Source organism: Lethenteron reissneri, chromosome 35 (genome assembly GCF_015708825.2).
Source record: "Lethenteron reissneri isolate LAM-NWPU_2019-01 chromosome 35, ASM1570882v1, whole genome shotgun sequence".
In the NCBI taxonomy this organism is placed as follows: Eukaryota; Metazoa; Chordata; class Hyperoartia; order Petromyzontiformes; family Petromyzontidae; genus Lethenteron; species Lethenteron reissneri.
In genome coordinates this window covers 12,456,747-12,468,776 of record NC_083813.1, presented here as the reverse complement: position 1 = coordinate 12,468,776, position 12,030 = coordinate 12,456,747, and positions in this window count along the sequence as shown.

Here is a 12,030-nt window from a genome sequence, read left to right as displayed (position 1 = left end):
TCTCGGGAATGAGCTCACAGGTTCGAGATGACGCCAAACGCACGGCGCAGACTCCGAGACACACAGCGCCGCCTACCCCACACGCCGGCATAGCAGCACCACCACCACCACCACTACGAGCAGCAGCAGCAGCAGCAGCACCACCAGCAGCACCACCACCACTACTAGCACCACCACCAGCACCACCAGCACAAGCACCACCACCACTACTAGCACCACCACCACGACTAGCACCACCACCACTAGCACCACCACCACCAGCACTACCACCACTAGCACCAGCACCACCAGCAGCACCACCTCTATCTCCACCACCACCACCATCAGCATCACCACCACTAGCACCACCACTAGCAGCAGTACCACCACTGCCAACACCAACAACAACAATCGCCATTCACCACTACGTGATGGTGACGTCACTACGGTGCTTGTGCCATGCTAGGTGCACTTTGAGGCCACGTGAAGTGTCGAGGCCCGCTGACAGGAGGTCATGGAACAGACCCAGGTGCCATGGGTTCAGTGACTGAGAAGATTGTCAGATGCACTAACTGTGCTACCCACTGTGCGAGCTTTCTGTATTTTATCCGCCCGGCGCTTCGCTCGTTGTTGTGAGAGTCTCTCCACCGCCATCCGTTGTTGCTGGAGTGCGACTGCCTCCAACTGCCCCTGGTAGAGTCCTTCACGAGCCTCCTCCTGCTCCACAGAGGCCGATCTTGACACCGCCGATGGATCCACCGGTCATCGGCAAGTCCACTCAGCTCTACCACGTCCTCCTGTACCAGCCACGGCGACCCCCCGCCATCTCTCCTCCACCCCGCGCCGTTTCCACCACTACCAACATCCCACAGCGGTTATTCCCAACCTCCGTTGGCTACTGCTGTACCCCCTTGTTAAAGTTTGTTCCCACCGAGTGCTCCCTTTGCTCTGACCCAACATGGTTCTGAGAAATAACTGTACGAATAATGAACGCCAATATATCGGAACCAATTGTCCACATTTGCGAGGTATCCTAACGAGCTTGCTAGTAGCTGCAAGCGAACGCAACAACAGAAATATCCAAGGGACGCTCTGCACGCGTGACGCAATTCGTTGGCGCTCGCTGAGTTACTCTTAGAAACCCGCAACGTTTACGATCAGCGAGTTTATAAAGGTCTTTAATGTCGTTCTGGATTCCCACATGGGCTTTTTATTATTATTATTATATCGTAATTATTTTATATTGCTAGATGCCCGCGTGATTACTCACCAATGACTCACACGTATGATATAATTCCACATATTCCACATGTTTATAAATCATCTCGTGTACCCCCCTGGGACCCCTAGGGGTGTGTGTGTGATCCCCGGTTGAGGACCACATCCCATAGCACACAGCATAGGGCAAAGGAGACGCCGGATCCGATTTCGGGAGTAAGTGACAGTTTTAATGAGGGTTCAGTTTTACATCAACAACAACAGAAATCTGGGAGTGAAACACAAACTTGGAACACAGATAGTCAAAAAGCACGCGTGGCTTTGGCTGACCGCTCGGTTATAAGGCTCGAGTCTTCACCGACAACGCGCGTTGCGTCTGATCAATAGGGTCACGTCATCCGTGTGCGTGCATGTGCATATCTGTGCACGTTCGTCTCGCGCGCGCGTGTGTACGTGTGTGTGTGTGTGTCTGTGTGTGTGTGGGTGGCCTGCCTACGATCCATCCTGGGTTTAACCAGGCTGGATTGTGTGAGGAGCTCACAAATCCTTGAAAGATCTGGGCAAAGTCCCATCAGTGAGCTCCTCCGGCAGGCAAGGCTGCGTTGGCTGGGTCATGTAGCCCGCATGCCCAGCCACCGCATGCCTAAACAGCTTTTGTTCGGCCGGATCGAGGGGGCTAGACGGGCGCGGCACGGGCTGGAGAAGAGATGGAGTGATGTGGTACAGGAGGACGTGGAGCTGAGTGGACTTGCCGATGACTGGTACCAGCGGTGTCAAGATCGGCCTCAGTGGAGGAGGCTCGTGAAGGACGCTACTGGGCAGTTGGAGGCAGTCGCCCTCCAACAACAACGGAGGGCGGAGGAGCGACGCTCACAACAACGAGCGGAGCGCCGGGTGGCTAAAGCACAGCAAGTTGGCACAGTAGGGGGCACAGGTGGTGCATCAGCCAGTCATCTCGGTCATCTCGGTCAGTCGACCAGTGGCACCTGGGTCTGCCCCGTGACCTCCTGCCAGCGGGCTTTCGACACTTCACGTGGCCTCAAGGTGCACTTGGCCTGGCACAAGCATCGTGGTGACGTCACCGCCACTTAGTGGCGAATGGCGGTTGTTGTTGTTGTTGTGGGTGGGGAGCGGTGGTGTAGCGGTTAGCGCGCTGCGCTATGGAACCTGGCGACCCAGGTTCCATTCCCGCTCACGGCCAACACCGGTGACGATGATCTGAACCGGTCCTGGGCCTCCTCTTAGGTCGACTCAGCCTCAAATGAGTACCTGGAGCGATGTGTAAAAACATCGCTACTAGGGAGGCAAAAGAGGCCGGGCGTGGTGTTGGCCACCCACCCCCTTGTGTGCCGTGAAGGCCTTTAAAGGTGCTCGCTAACAGCACTTGCCCCGACAGTCTGTTAATGCTATACGGGGGATCTTTGTCCTTGTGCGCGCGTGTGCATCGGTGCTCGCGAAAGGCACTTACCCCAACAGTCCGTCAAAGGCTACAAGGGGGATCTTTGTCTTTGCGTATGCGCGCGCGTAATCACACCCCTCGTGTCTCGCCCTAAGTGCCGTAATCTCATTGAATGCCACATCGCGAAGAGACATCATCTGCTCATTGTACACAAACGTTACGGATTAGGGTTTATACGACTTTGGCGGGAGGAGGGGGGGAGGGGCATATATCCTGCCCCCCCCCAAGTAAAAACTACATTTCCCGCGTGTGCGGATTGCAGCGACGCTCACCAGCGCTCGGCATGGAACGCGCGTGCCACGTTAAAGGGCGGCCTGGTTAGAGGAACACAAAACTGTCGCCTTTCAGGAATGCGTTCGAGCGCTCACTACCGCCTGCCGCAGGCTGTCGCGTCTGCGCTGCTGTTGCTGCTCTTGTAGCAACAGCTGCTTCTCGCCGGCGCGTTGTGTCGCTGTGCCACGGCGTTGATGGCCGACGTTTCGCGAACTCCGCTCAGCAGCAGCAGCAGCAACGGTGGCTATTTGGAACGAAGACGGCGGTCATCGCGCGGCGCTTTCAGATGCGCTGCTTCTGCGACCGTCTGGAACGCTCTTCCTCCCGATATTGGGAAAGTCAACTAGAACTGATTAGTTTGTGTTTAGTTTGTTGTCCTTCCCCCGCACCTCCGAATAGCACGATTGGCTACGTACGGTGCGAAAGAAGTTCAGCATACAGATGTGTATAGGCATGGACTGCTTTCGACATTAAGTGACGAAATGTGCACCTACGGACTATCTGCCCATGGATCGCGATGATGATTGATGATGTTAAACATACACACATCCATCGATTCATGCACGCTTCGAATTGAAATCGCAGAAGCCAACCACTCACTCAACAGCAACAGCGACACCATTATCACCATCAGCTGGATTCCTGTTGTCACGTTTGGGTTGGAGCACTCAGTTCCGACCTCACTGCTGCACCGGGTAGGGTTCGGAGTGGAGCGGCAGTCGGGATGAATGATGATCGAGCACTGATCGATTCAATCCACCCGCTCGCTCGCTCGCTCACTCACCCAACCCAGCCACTCACTCATTCACTCACCCAGCCACCCACTCACCAATTCGACCGATAGAATTTAACAAAAAAATATACTTCACGTTTAGCCTAACGTCATTTCTGTGTAACAGCACCAATGTCGAACCACGGACATTCAGATCAACCCCCCCCCTCACGAATGGTATGGTCACGATGAACAGATTCATATGTACTGCGATGGGTATTGCTGATGCTACGAGATAAACACAACTCTCCCATTATTGCCGTGATAAATGCTTTCCATCGGCGATTGTAAGCGCAATGATAATAACAATTACTATATAGACTTATTCACCCAGGATTATCTGACGGGACGATCGTGACTCTACAGCCCCTTGCTCAAGCCGCTGCTGGATTGGATGAAGGCCTCCCCCGCACGCCGTGTCGGTATTGCGAGTTGTTTGGACCATACTTCACCACGCTGGTCAGTGCGGACTGAACAAACGGAGGCTTGGTTTGCTCAGTCGGGAAGACGTCCTATCGCCACTGATGTTAGCCGTGGCCGGGAATGGAAGGGGAATTAAACTCAGGTGACCTGGGTTTATTGGGCCGCGGTGCGCGCATCAATTCACCACTGTGTCTTCACCACCACCACCATCAATGGATTAACAAACACGCGCTGATCGCCAACCAGCACTGTAAAAGCACGACTTCTGTCTATGCACGAGAGAGGCGCAGCACCACAGACCGGGAATGCGCGCAGACAGATGTCTCCAGGCACTTAACACCGAAGCGTAAATTACAAAAATCAGTCTACACGTAATGAATACACTTTAAAAAGAACGCGTCTTAGACTACCGATAACATCGTTGAACCATAATCACAGGCCATGATCAATCCACAGCTGGATGATTATCTCCTCCCCGCACCGTGGTCGGTCGTGGGTGGGGGGGCGGTGGGTTTGGCCATACTTCACCACGCTGGTCAGTGCGAGTTGGTGAAGCGTGGTCAGGGCAGGCAGATGGGGAGGGGGGGGGGTCCAAGGCCCGGTTCTAATATCAGGCGCCACAGCGAAGATTGCGCACTAACCACTGCGCCCACCGCTCCCAACCAACCCGGGACACGTACGCGCCGACGTATATACATACACGCACCGTCATATATGCTGACATGACGTGTAATGCAAAGCAGTGCAAATTACATGGGAGATATATATGTATATAATATATACTGTGTAAAAAACAAGCGATTTGAGCAAGCAAATAAGAATACAATACTTACCATGGCATAATTAAGTGCACTTATGATAGATACAGCGCGGTAATTTGGACCAAATCATGGACACACACACACGAGCACACACACACACGAGTACACACACACACACGAGCACACACACACACACTAGAGCACACACACACACACAAGCACACACACGAGCACACACACACACACACTAGAGCACACACACACACACTAGAGCACACACACACACACGAGCACACAAACATACTAACACGACAACAAGAACCGCCATTCGCCACGAAGTGGCGGCGACGTCACCACGGCGCTTGTGCCAAGCTGCGTGCACTTGTTAAGCCACGTGAAGTGTGGAATGCCCGCTGGCAGGAGGTCACGGGACAGACCCAGGTGACATGCGTTGACTGGCATACACACGAACTCACACGCATACTAACAGACACACACACAGTACAAAGCGGCTGCTGCATCACTCAACCCACGGCTGAGCCTCACTTCTGTGCTGGGAGTGAGTGCGTGGCGTGGTTGTTCCCATTGGTGTGGTCACTCCCGTTCCGCGGAAACAGGAGGTGGGGTGGGGGGGGGAGCGAGGTTGTGAATCTCGGGGGGGGGGGGGGGAGTGTCGGAGTGGGAACCGTTCGGTTCTGAACGGAACGTTTTTTTTGTGAACCGAACCGAACCAATCGCTGTTCTCAGACTGGAACAAACGTCCATTGGACGACCGTGAGGTCCCACGCGGCGTCGAACGACGCTTCGCCCGAGCGGGGGCGGTTGTGTGGGAGCACGGGGAGAGCGTGGAGAGAGGCGGGCACTGGAAACTACCCGAAGCTCCGCGCACTCTCCACCCCCCTCTCTCTCTCTCATAGCTTTCCACCTCCCAGCCTGCAGTCGGCGGGGAGAGCGTGCGAGAGAGTTCGCGTCTCCAGGCACAGATTGAAGTCTTCAACGCTTGGGAGTATCCTTCAGTCAAATTTGCTTTTTCTTCCAAATTCTTCAACTTCTGCGCAAGGTGCTTGCTGAGTACGCGCGGAGGTCACGCTCGTCCTGTGGCGTCAACCTCTCCCAGCCCCCAATTGCCCTCGACCCCTCCCCCTGCCCCCCCCTCCCACCACCCCTCCCCCCTGCCCCCAACATTAACCCCAGCCCCTCGTTGGGTCCCATCAGAGGGCCCAGAGAGAGAGAGACGCGGGGAGGGTCCATGCTCCATTGGAGCGGCGGGAGGTTGCTGCTTGGCACGAGGTTGTGGGTTTGGGAGCTGGGGGGGGGCTGTCTTGTGAGTGGGGGCCCAGAGTGTGTGGAGGGAGGGGGTAGGAGGGGATGAAGGTGGATAACGGGAGGGGGTGAGGGGGGGCTTGGCAGACGAGGGGTCGAGGTCACGATGTCATCACGGCCAAAGTTGCTTTTGATGTCTCCACCAGACCATGCGACCTTGCTCCCAACGCTCGCACCAAAGCTGCTGCTGCTGCCGCAGCTGCTGCTGCCGCTGCTGCTGCTGCCGCTGCTGCTGCAGCTGCTGCTGCCGCTGCTGCTGCTGCAGCTGCTGCTGCCGCTGCTGCTGCCGCTGCTGCTGACGCTGCTGCTGCTGCCGCTGATGCTTCCGCTGCTGCTGCTGCAGCTGCTGCCGCTGCTGCTGACGCTGCTGCTGCTGATGCTGCTGCTGCCGCTGCTGCTGCACAGTCGAGACACGCGACCTGCGGGGTCCTGCCCTAATCTCCAAGATCTGCCCCGACAGGCAGGCGAGGGGGGTGGGTGGTTGGTGATAGTCTCGTGACGCGGCGCCATGCACGGCGGGGTTCGGGGGAGGGACCCGGGGAGCATCGCGGCAGAGGCGTGCGGAGCGCTCCCCCTGGCGGTCAGTGCGGGTGAACCAGGGTGGGTGACAGGTCTCTCTCCAGCACCTCTGTGACTGTTGACACACACACAGACACACGCGCAGACACACGGCATCAGCAACATCATCATCATCACCAGCATCATCGCCATCATCGTCATCAGCCATGCTCTATCTACTGCCGGATGAAGGTCTCCTGCACTGTCCCCCTCTACCCCCTCCACCCAACGATCCTGCGATGCAAACAATTGACCTGCACATCCGTTCACAGATTCGTCCCGTGACCCGCCATAGGAATGTGGAATTTCCAACCACTGGCTCACGATACAAAAAGTCAAACCTCAGCCAACAAACCTACAGGTCTGATGGCGCTCTGTGGGGGGGGGGAGGGTTGGTGGCTGGTGGGTGGTGGGGGGGGGGGCTGTCGGAGTGGGGGGAAGGTGGGGGGCTGACGGGGGGGGGGGAGTAGGGGTGGGAGCGTGGATGGTGGAGTGGAGGGGGGTTTTATACGCAAACATTTGCGAGTACTGTAAACTGCTTAACTGGAAAGCGCTGGTTGGTGCTTTCCTTAAATGAAAACCGACAGATACATTAACACAAAAAATGTCTTATAAAGCGCTCTATTTTTCATTTTGCTGGTGAGTTTTCACTAATTTGCGTCTCATATTCGCCGTGTTTATTAGAACACAGCAACGGCAACGACTGTTAGCAACGCAGCGCTCGCGCTCCGATTGACTGCTGGGAGTGGGGGAAGGGGGGAAAAAAGTGGTTAAACGAAGAAGATATTCAAACGAGAAGAGCCCTTCGTGAAATTGGCAAAGCGCGCCCCTGGCAGTTTCAGCGAAAACACCGACAACTGACAGAAGAGCGGTGGCGCAGTGGTTAGCGCGGGCGTGGCGCTTCACCGACCGCGTGGGACACGTGCGCATGCATCCACTCACGGAACACGTGGAACGCGCACACGTGGAACACGTGTCCATGCACACGCACACACCACGTGATCCACGTGTGTGCACACGCACGTGCTCACTGAGATCTCAAATCTGACTTTGAATCGCCTCTATGAACCCGGCACCGTGAGTGTTGACGGTCCAATGACTGCGGCTGTGGTCAAATCGCCCGGCGATGCGAGCGATCTCGTGGTGAGATCACGGAATCTTCATTTGAAGCTTTCGTGACTACAGGAATCCATACTCTTTGGTGCTTTCGGTAAAGTCACGTAGTTAGAAATAAAATAAAACAAATCACGACGTTTCGATCGCAACACAAGCGGTCGTGATCTATTATATTTTATTTCTAACTACGTGACTTTACGAAGATCACAGATGCCAAGCAGGAATTGTTGAGCCTGCACAGAGCTTCGGATGGGCGACCACCGTGCATAACAGGTGTTATAGGCTGCTGCGAGGCCACGTGATGATCAGCAGAGAGAAATAGTGCAGTTAAATCCACTGTTGTACCGTACTCCTATGTCCTCGCAACAATACAGAGCACTCCACCGAGCCTTTAGCAACCGCGCAGTGACGGGGGGTGGGTGGGGGGGGCGGGTGGAGGCGCTAATCCAGCAGTGGATTAGAGGCTTGACAAAAGAGCTATACACATACACGCGCGCGGAGCAATAACGCAGAGGGAGCAGCAATAATAAAACCTCGTAATAATAATAATAACAACAACAGAGCCGGGCCCCGCTGTACGAGTCGGGCCCGGCAATCACGGCGAGTGGAGGCGGCGGCGGCGGCTCTACAGACGCAGCGCTGCTGGAGCGCGCTTTTTCCAACACCGGGAGCCAAGGAGGAGGAGGAGGAGGGGAGGGGGGGTACAGAAGTTCCCCCTCCCCCCATTCATCCACCCCCTACCCCCACCCCCTCCACCCACCAACTGCTCCATCCCCCTGCACCCGCCCCCTACCTCACCCCCCCCCCACCCACTCACCCCCCCTCCTCCTCCTCCTTCGCCCCCCCCCGTCAGCGCTCTGGCCGAACACGCAGCAGCGGGTCGCCGATCCGCACCTTGTGGCAAGTGGGCCCTGGGGAGACGCAGGCGGTGGTGGTGGTGGGGGTCAAGGGGTTATCACGCGAGGCTGTTGGCTACCTGGTCAGGGGTAGCGGGACAGGTTTGTACTCGAGGCTGACCGGCCAGTTCGTTCCGTCGGGTTCGTGAGCGGAGTTAGGGCGACTGCTGGTGACCCGTTCAGCAAAGTGATTCCATGCTTACAGCCTTGCGGAGTCAGTGGTGTGAACTCCACGTTTCTATGGCGGGGGATGTGGGGGCGAGTCTATCCATAGGACAGCCGCTGTTGAATTCCGCATAACGTGGTGCCTATTTGTATCGACCATGGAGGGATGATGGGCTGAAGTGAGTCAACCTCCCCCAAGCCAGAATGTCAACAGCCAACATTCAGACTGCTGTCAGCGAGGTCGCTGCGACTCGCGACTCTGAGAGCGAGACGCGAGTTGCCCTGCATTGTAACAAGTTGAGAGAGCGGTGGCGCCGCGGTTAGCGCACTCCCGACCACCCGAGTTCGATTCCTGGCCACGGCTAACATCAGTGGCGAGTGAGTAATATCCGAAACGACTCTCCACCCCACTCGCATTACCAACCCGCGTTGACCAGCGTGGTGAAGTATGGTCAAACAACCGCCACCCACTGACAGGGCGTGGGGGAGACCGTTCTGCAGGGCATTGCCACAAAGGGCTGTAAATCACGATAATCGTCACCAGCCGCGATCAATCCACTGCTGGATGAAGGCCTCCCCCATGTCGCCTCCTCCCCGCCTCTCACGATCCTGCGATGAGGCAACATTTCATCCAGCACCTGCGTACGAGCTCCATCTCATCGCGTTAAATATTCCTCAATAAAAGCAATTTCAGGTTTGTCCCGCGGGTGTCACTCGAGGATTGTGAATCTGGTGGCACGCCTGTGGCGTGGAGGCACTGCCGCGAACGTGACGCGACAGATTGAAAGGTTGGATGAGTGGTGGGTGATTGAATGGGCGAGTGATCAAGTGGGTGATTCAATTGGTGAGTTATCGGATGGGTGATTGAATGAGTTAGTGATCAGGTGGGTGATTGAATGGGTGAGTTATCGGATGGGTGAATGAATGAGTGATCAGATGGGGGTGACTGAATGCGTGACTCAAAGTGTGTGATCGGATGGGCGATTGAATGCGTGAGTGTTTGTGGGTCGGTCGGTGGGTGGATGTGTCGGCGGGTGGGTGGGTTGGTGGGTGTGTTGGTGGGTGGGTGTGCTGGTGGGTGGGTGGGCGAGTGACTGAGTGACTGGGTGGGTTTTCTGAGAACGTCTCTTTTTGGAAAATGCCATCACACGATCGCGCTACGCCCCGGGTGTTGTCGCGCCGCGATATTGCGTCGCCTCACTCTCGCTTGTCACCCCCCCCACCCCACCCACCCACCCACCTCCCCCACCCCCCAACCACAACAGCACGAGGTGAATATCGGGACAGACGGGATGGGGCTGTGGGAGAGAAGATCGGTGTAGGATAGCGCTGATTGTATGCTTTCTATTGTCACCTGGACAGATATTTCCAATATCATAGGTGGTGTCTGGGAACCACTCATAGTGGTGGTGTTCATGGCGAAGGTGGATGCTGGGATTGTGGTTGCGGTGGCAATTGTGGTCTTGCTGTTGGTGGTGGTGATTGTGGTTGCGGCGGTAGTGGTGCTGCTGCTCTTGTTGGTAATTGTGGTGGTTGTTGCTGGTGGTGACGATGCTGATGTGCAAGCGGTCACAGTGCTTATGGACTGGTCCCCGTCATGAGATTTTGGAATTTCCACCACAGTTTCTGCACAGGGCCCGTAAGCAGGGGATTAGCACCGGCGCTTTGATGCGGCTAATTGCAACTTCTGTTTGTGTTTAGTAGTAGGTCGGCTACGTACGGTGCAAAAGAAGTTCAACACACGCTCCATACACACAGCAGGAAAAAATTACTTTGAGTCTGTTTTGGTGTGGCGGGGGGCGGGGGTCGAGATGATGAGAAGATTTGAGAGGTGGGAGAGGGGGGGGAATTGAGTTGAGGGGTGGAGTCAGAGGTGGGGGTTGGGGGGTATTGGGATGGAGAAGAGAACGGGGGGGGGGGGGGGGAGACCCCCTCATCTCTCGCTGTGTTTCCCTTGGACGCTGGGGCCGAACAAAATGTGTTTATTGAAGTTCGCTGCGTGGTTTGTGAGTCCCTCGCTCGTGCACACAAAGCGCCATTCACAGGGAGGCCCCCTCCGAGTTAAATAATACATAAATAACCATCGCATCGCCCCACGCAGTCGGTGGCTCAGCCGCAGAGCCCACAGGCACCGCGGCAACGCCAAGCGGCCAGCAACGAGCAGCGCTATCGAAGGGTACAAACGACCGGCGGCGATTTTATTTTATTTTTTATTTTACGAGCTAAGGCCCACTGAGCTATGTAGCTCTTTATCCGAAGCAAGCTGGCCACAAATGATAGCTCAACGAAGTGGGCTTCTCGTCGTGTGGACATGTATAGCAGCCGGTTACTCTAAATCTGCGTTGATTCTAAATGTGGAGGGAGAAACCGGAGGATCCGGAGAAAAATCCACGCGACCACGGGGAGAGAGAGACACCGCAAACTTCAAATATACAACAGGCGTCAGGGTCTGGATCGAACCCAAGAACCTCCTGTAGACCAGGCGAGGTCGTTAACATCTCCTAGACACCGCGGCGCCTCAGATACATTGGGCAGGGAGATCCAGAATGCCCCCCAAAAACGCCAAGCGGCCAGCAACAAGGAGCACTACCTCTCAGGTTAAATGTAGTAGTAATAACCCGGGTGTTGCACGTTGCTTGTATTAAATGAGGTTATAAAAGCTTGGGGGGGGGGGGGGGAATAAGAGACGAGAGAAAGGGGGAGTAGAAGTGGGTGCGGGGTGGGGGTGAGTGAGGGTGAGTGGGGTGGGAGCGAGGGTGGTGGGGGGGGGGAGACAGAGCCCTGCTCCCTGCAGCTACAGCGCGACCACAGACGGAGAGACCAGGACCCAGACACTGGCGCCTCGCGCCTTCGCAGGAGCCCGACGCGTCGTGGTGCACGCGGCGTCTGCGATTCGGTGCCCACGCGTGGGGGCCACTGCGGTCGCAGGCGCCGAGTGGCCAGCGTGGAGCGCTGCTGCTGGCAACGACAAGAGGGCTTCAGCAGAGAGGGAGCGATCTGACCCAAACACCTCTATCATGGAGGATATTGGTCGCGAAAGCCTGCTACGTGTTACACAGGCAGAGAGAGAAAGAGTTCGTGAATGAG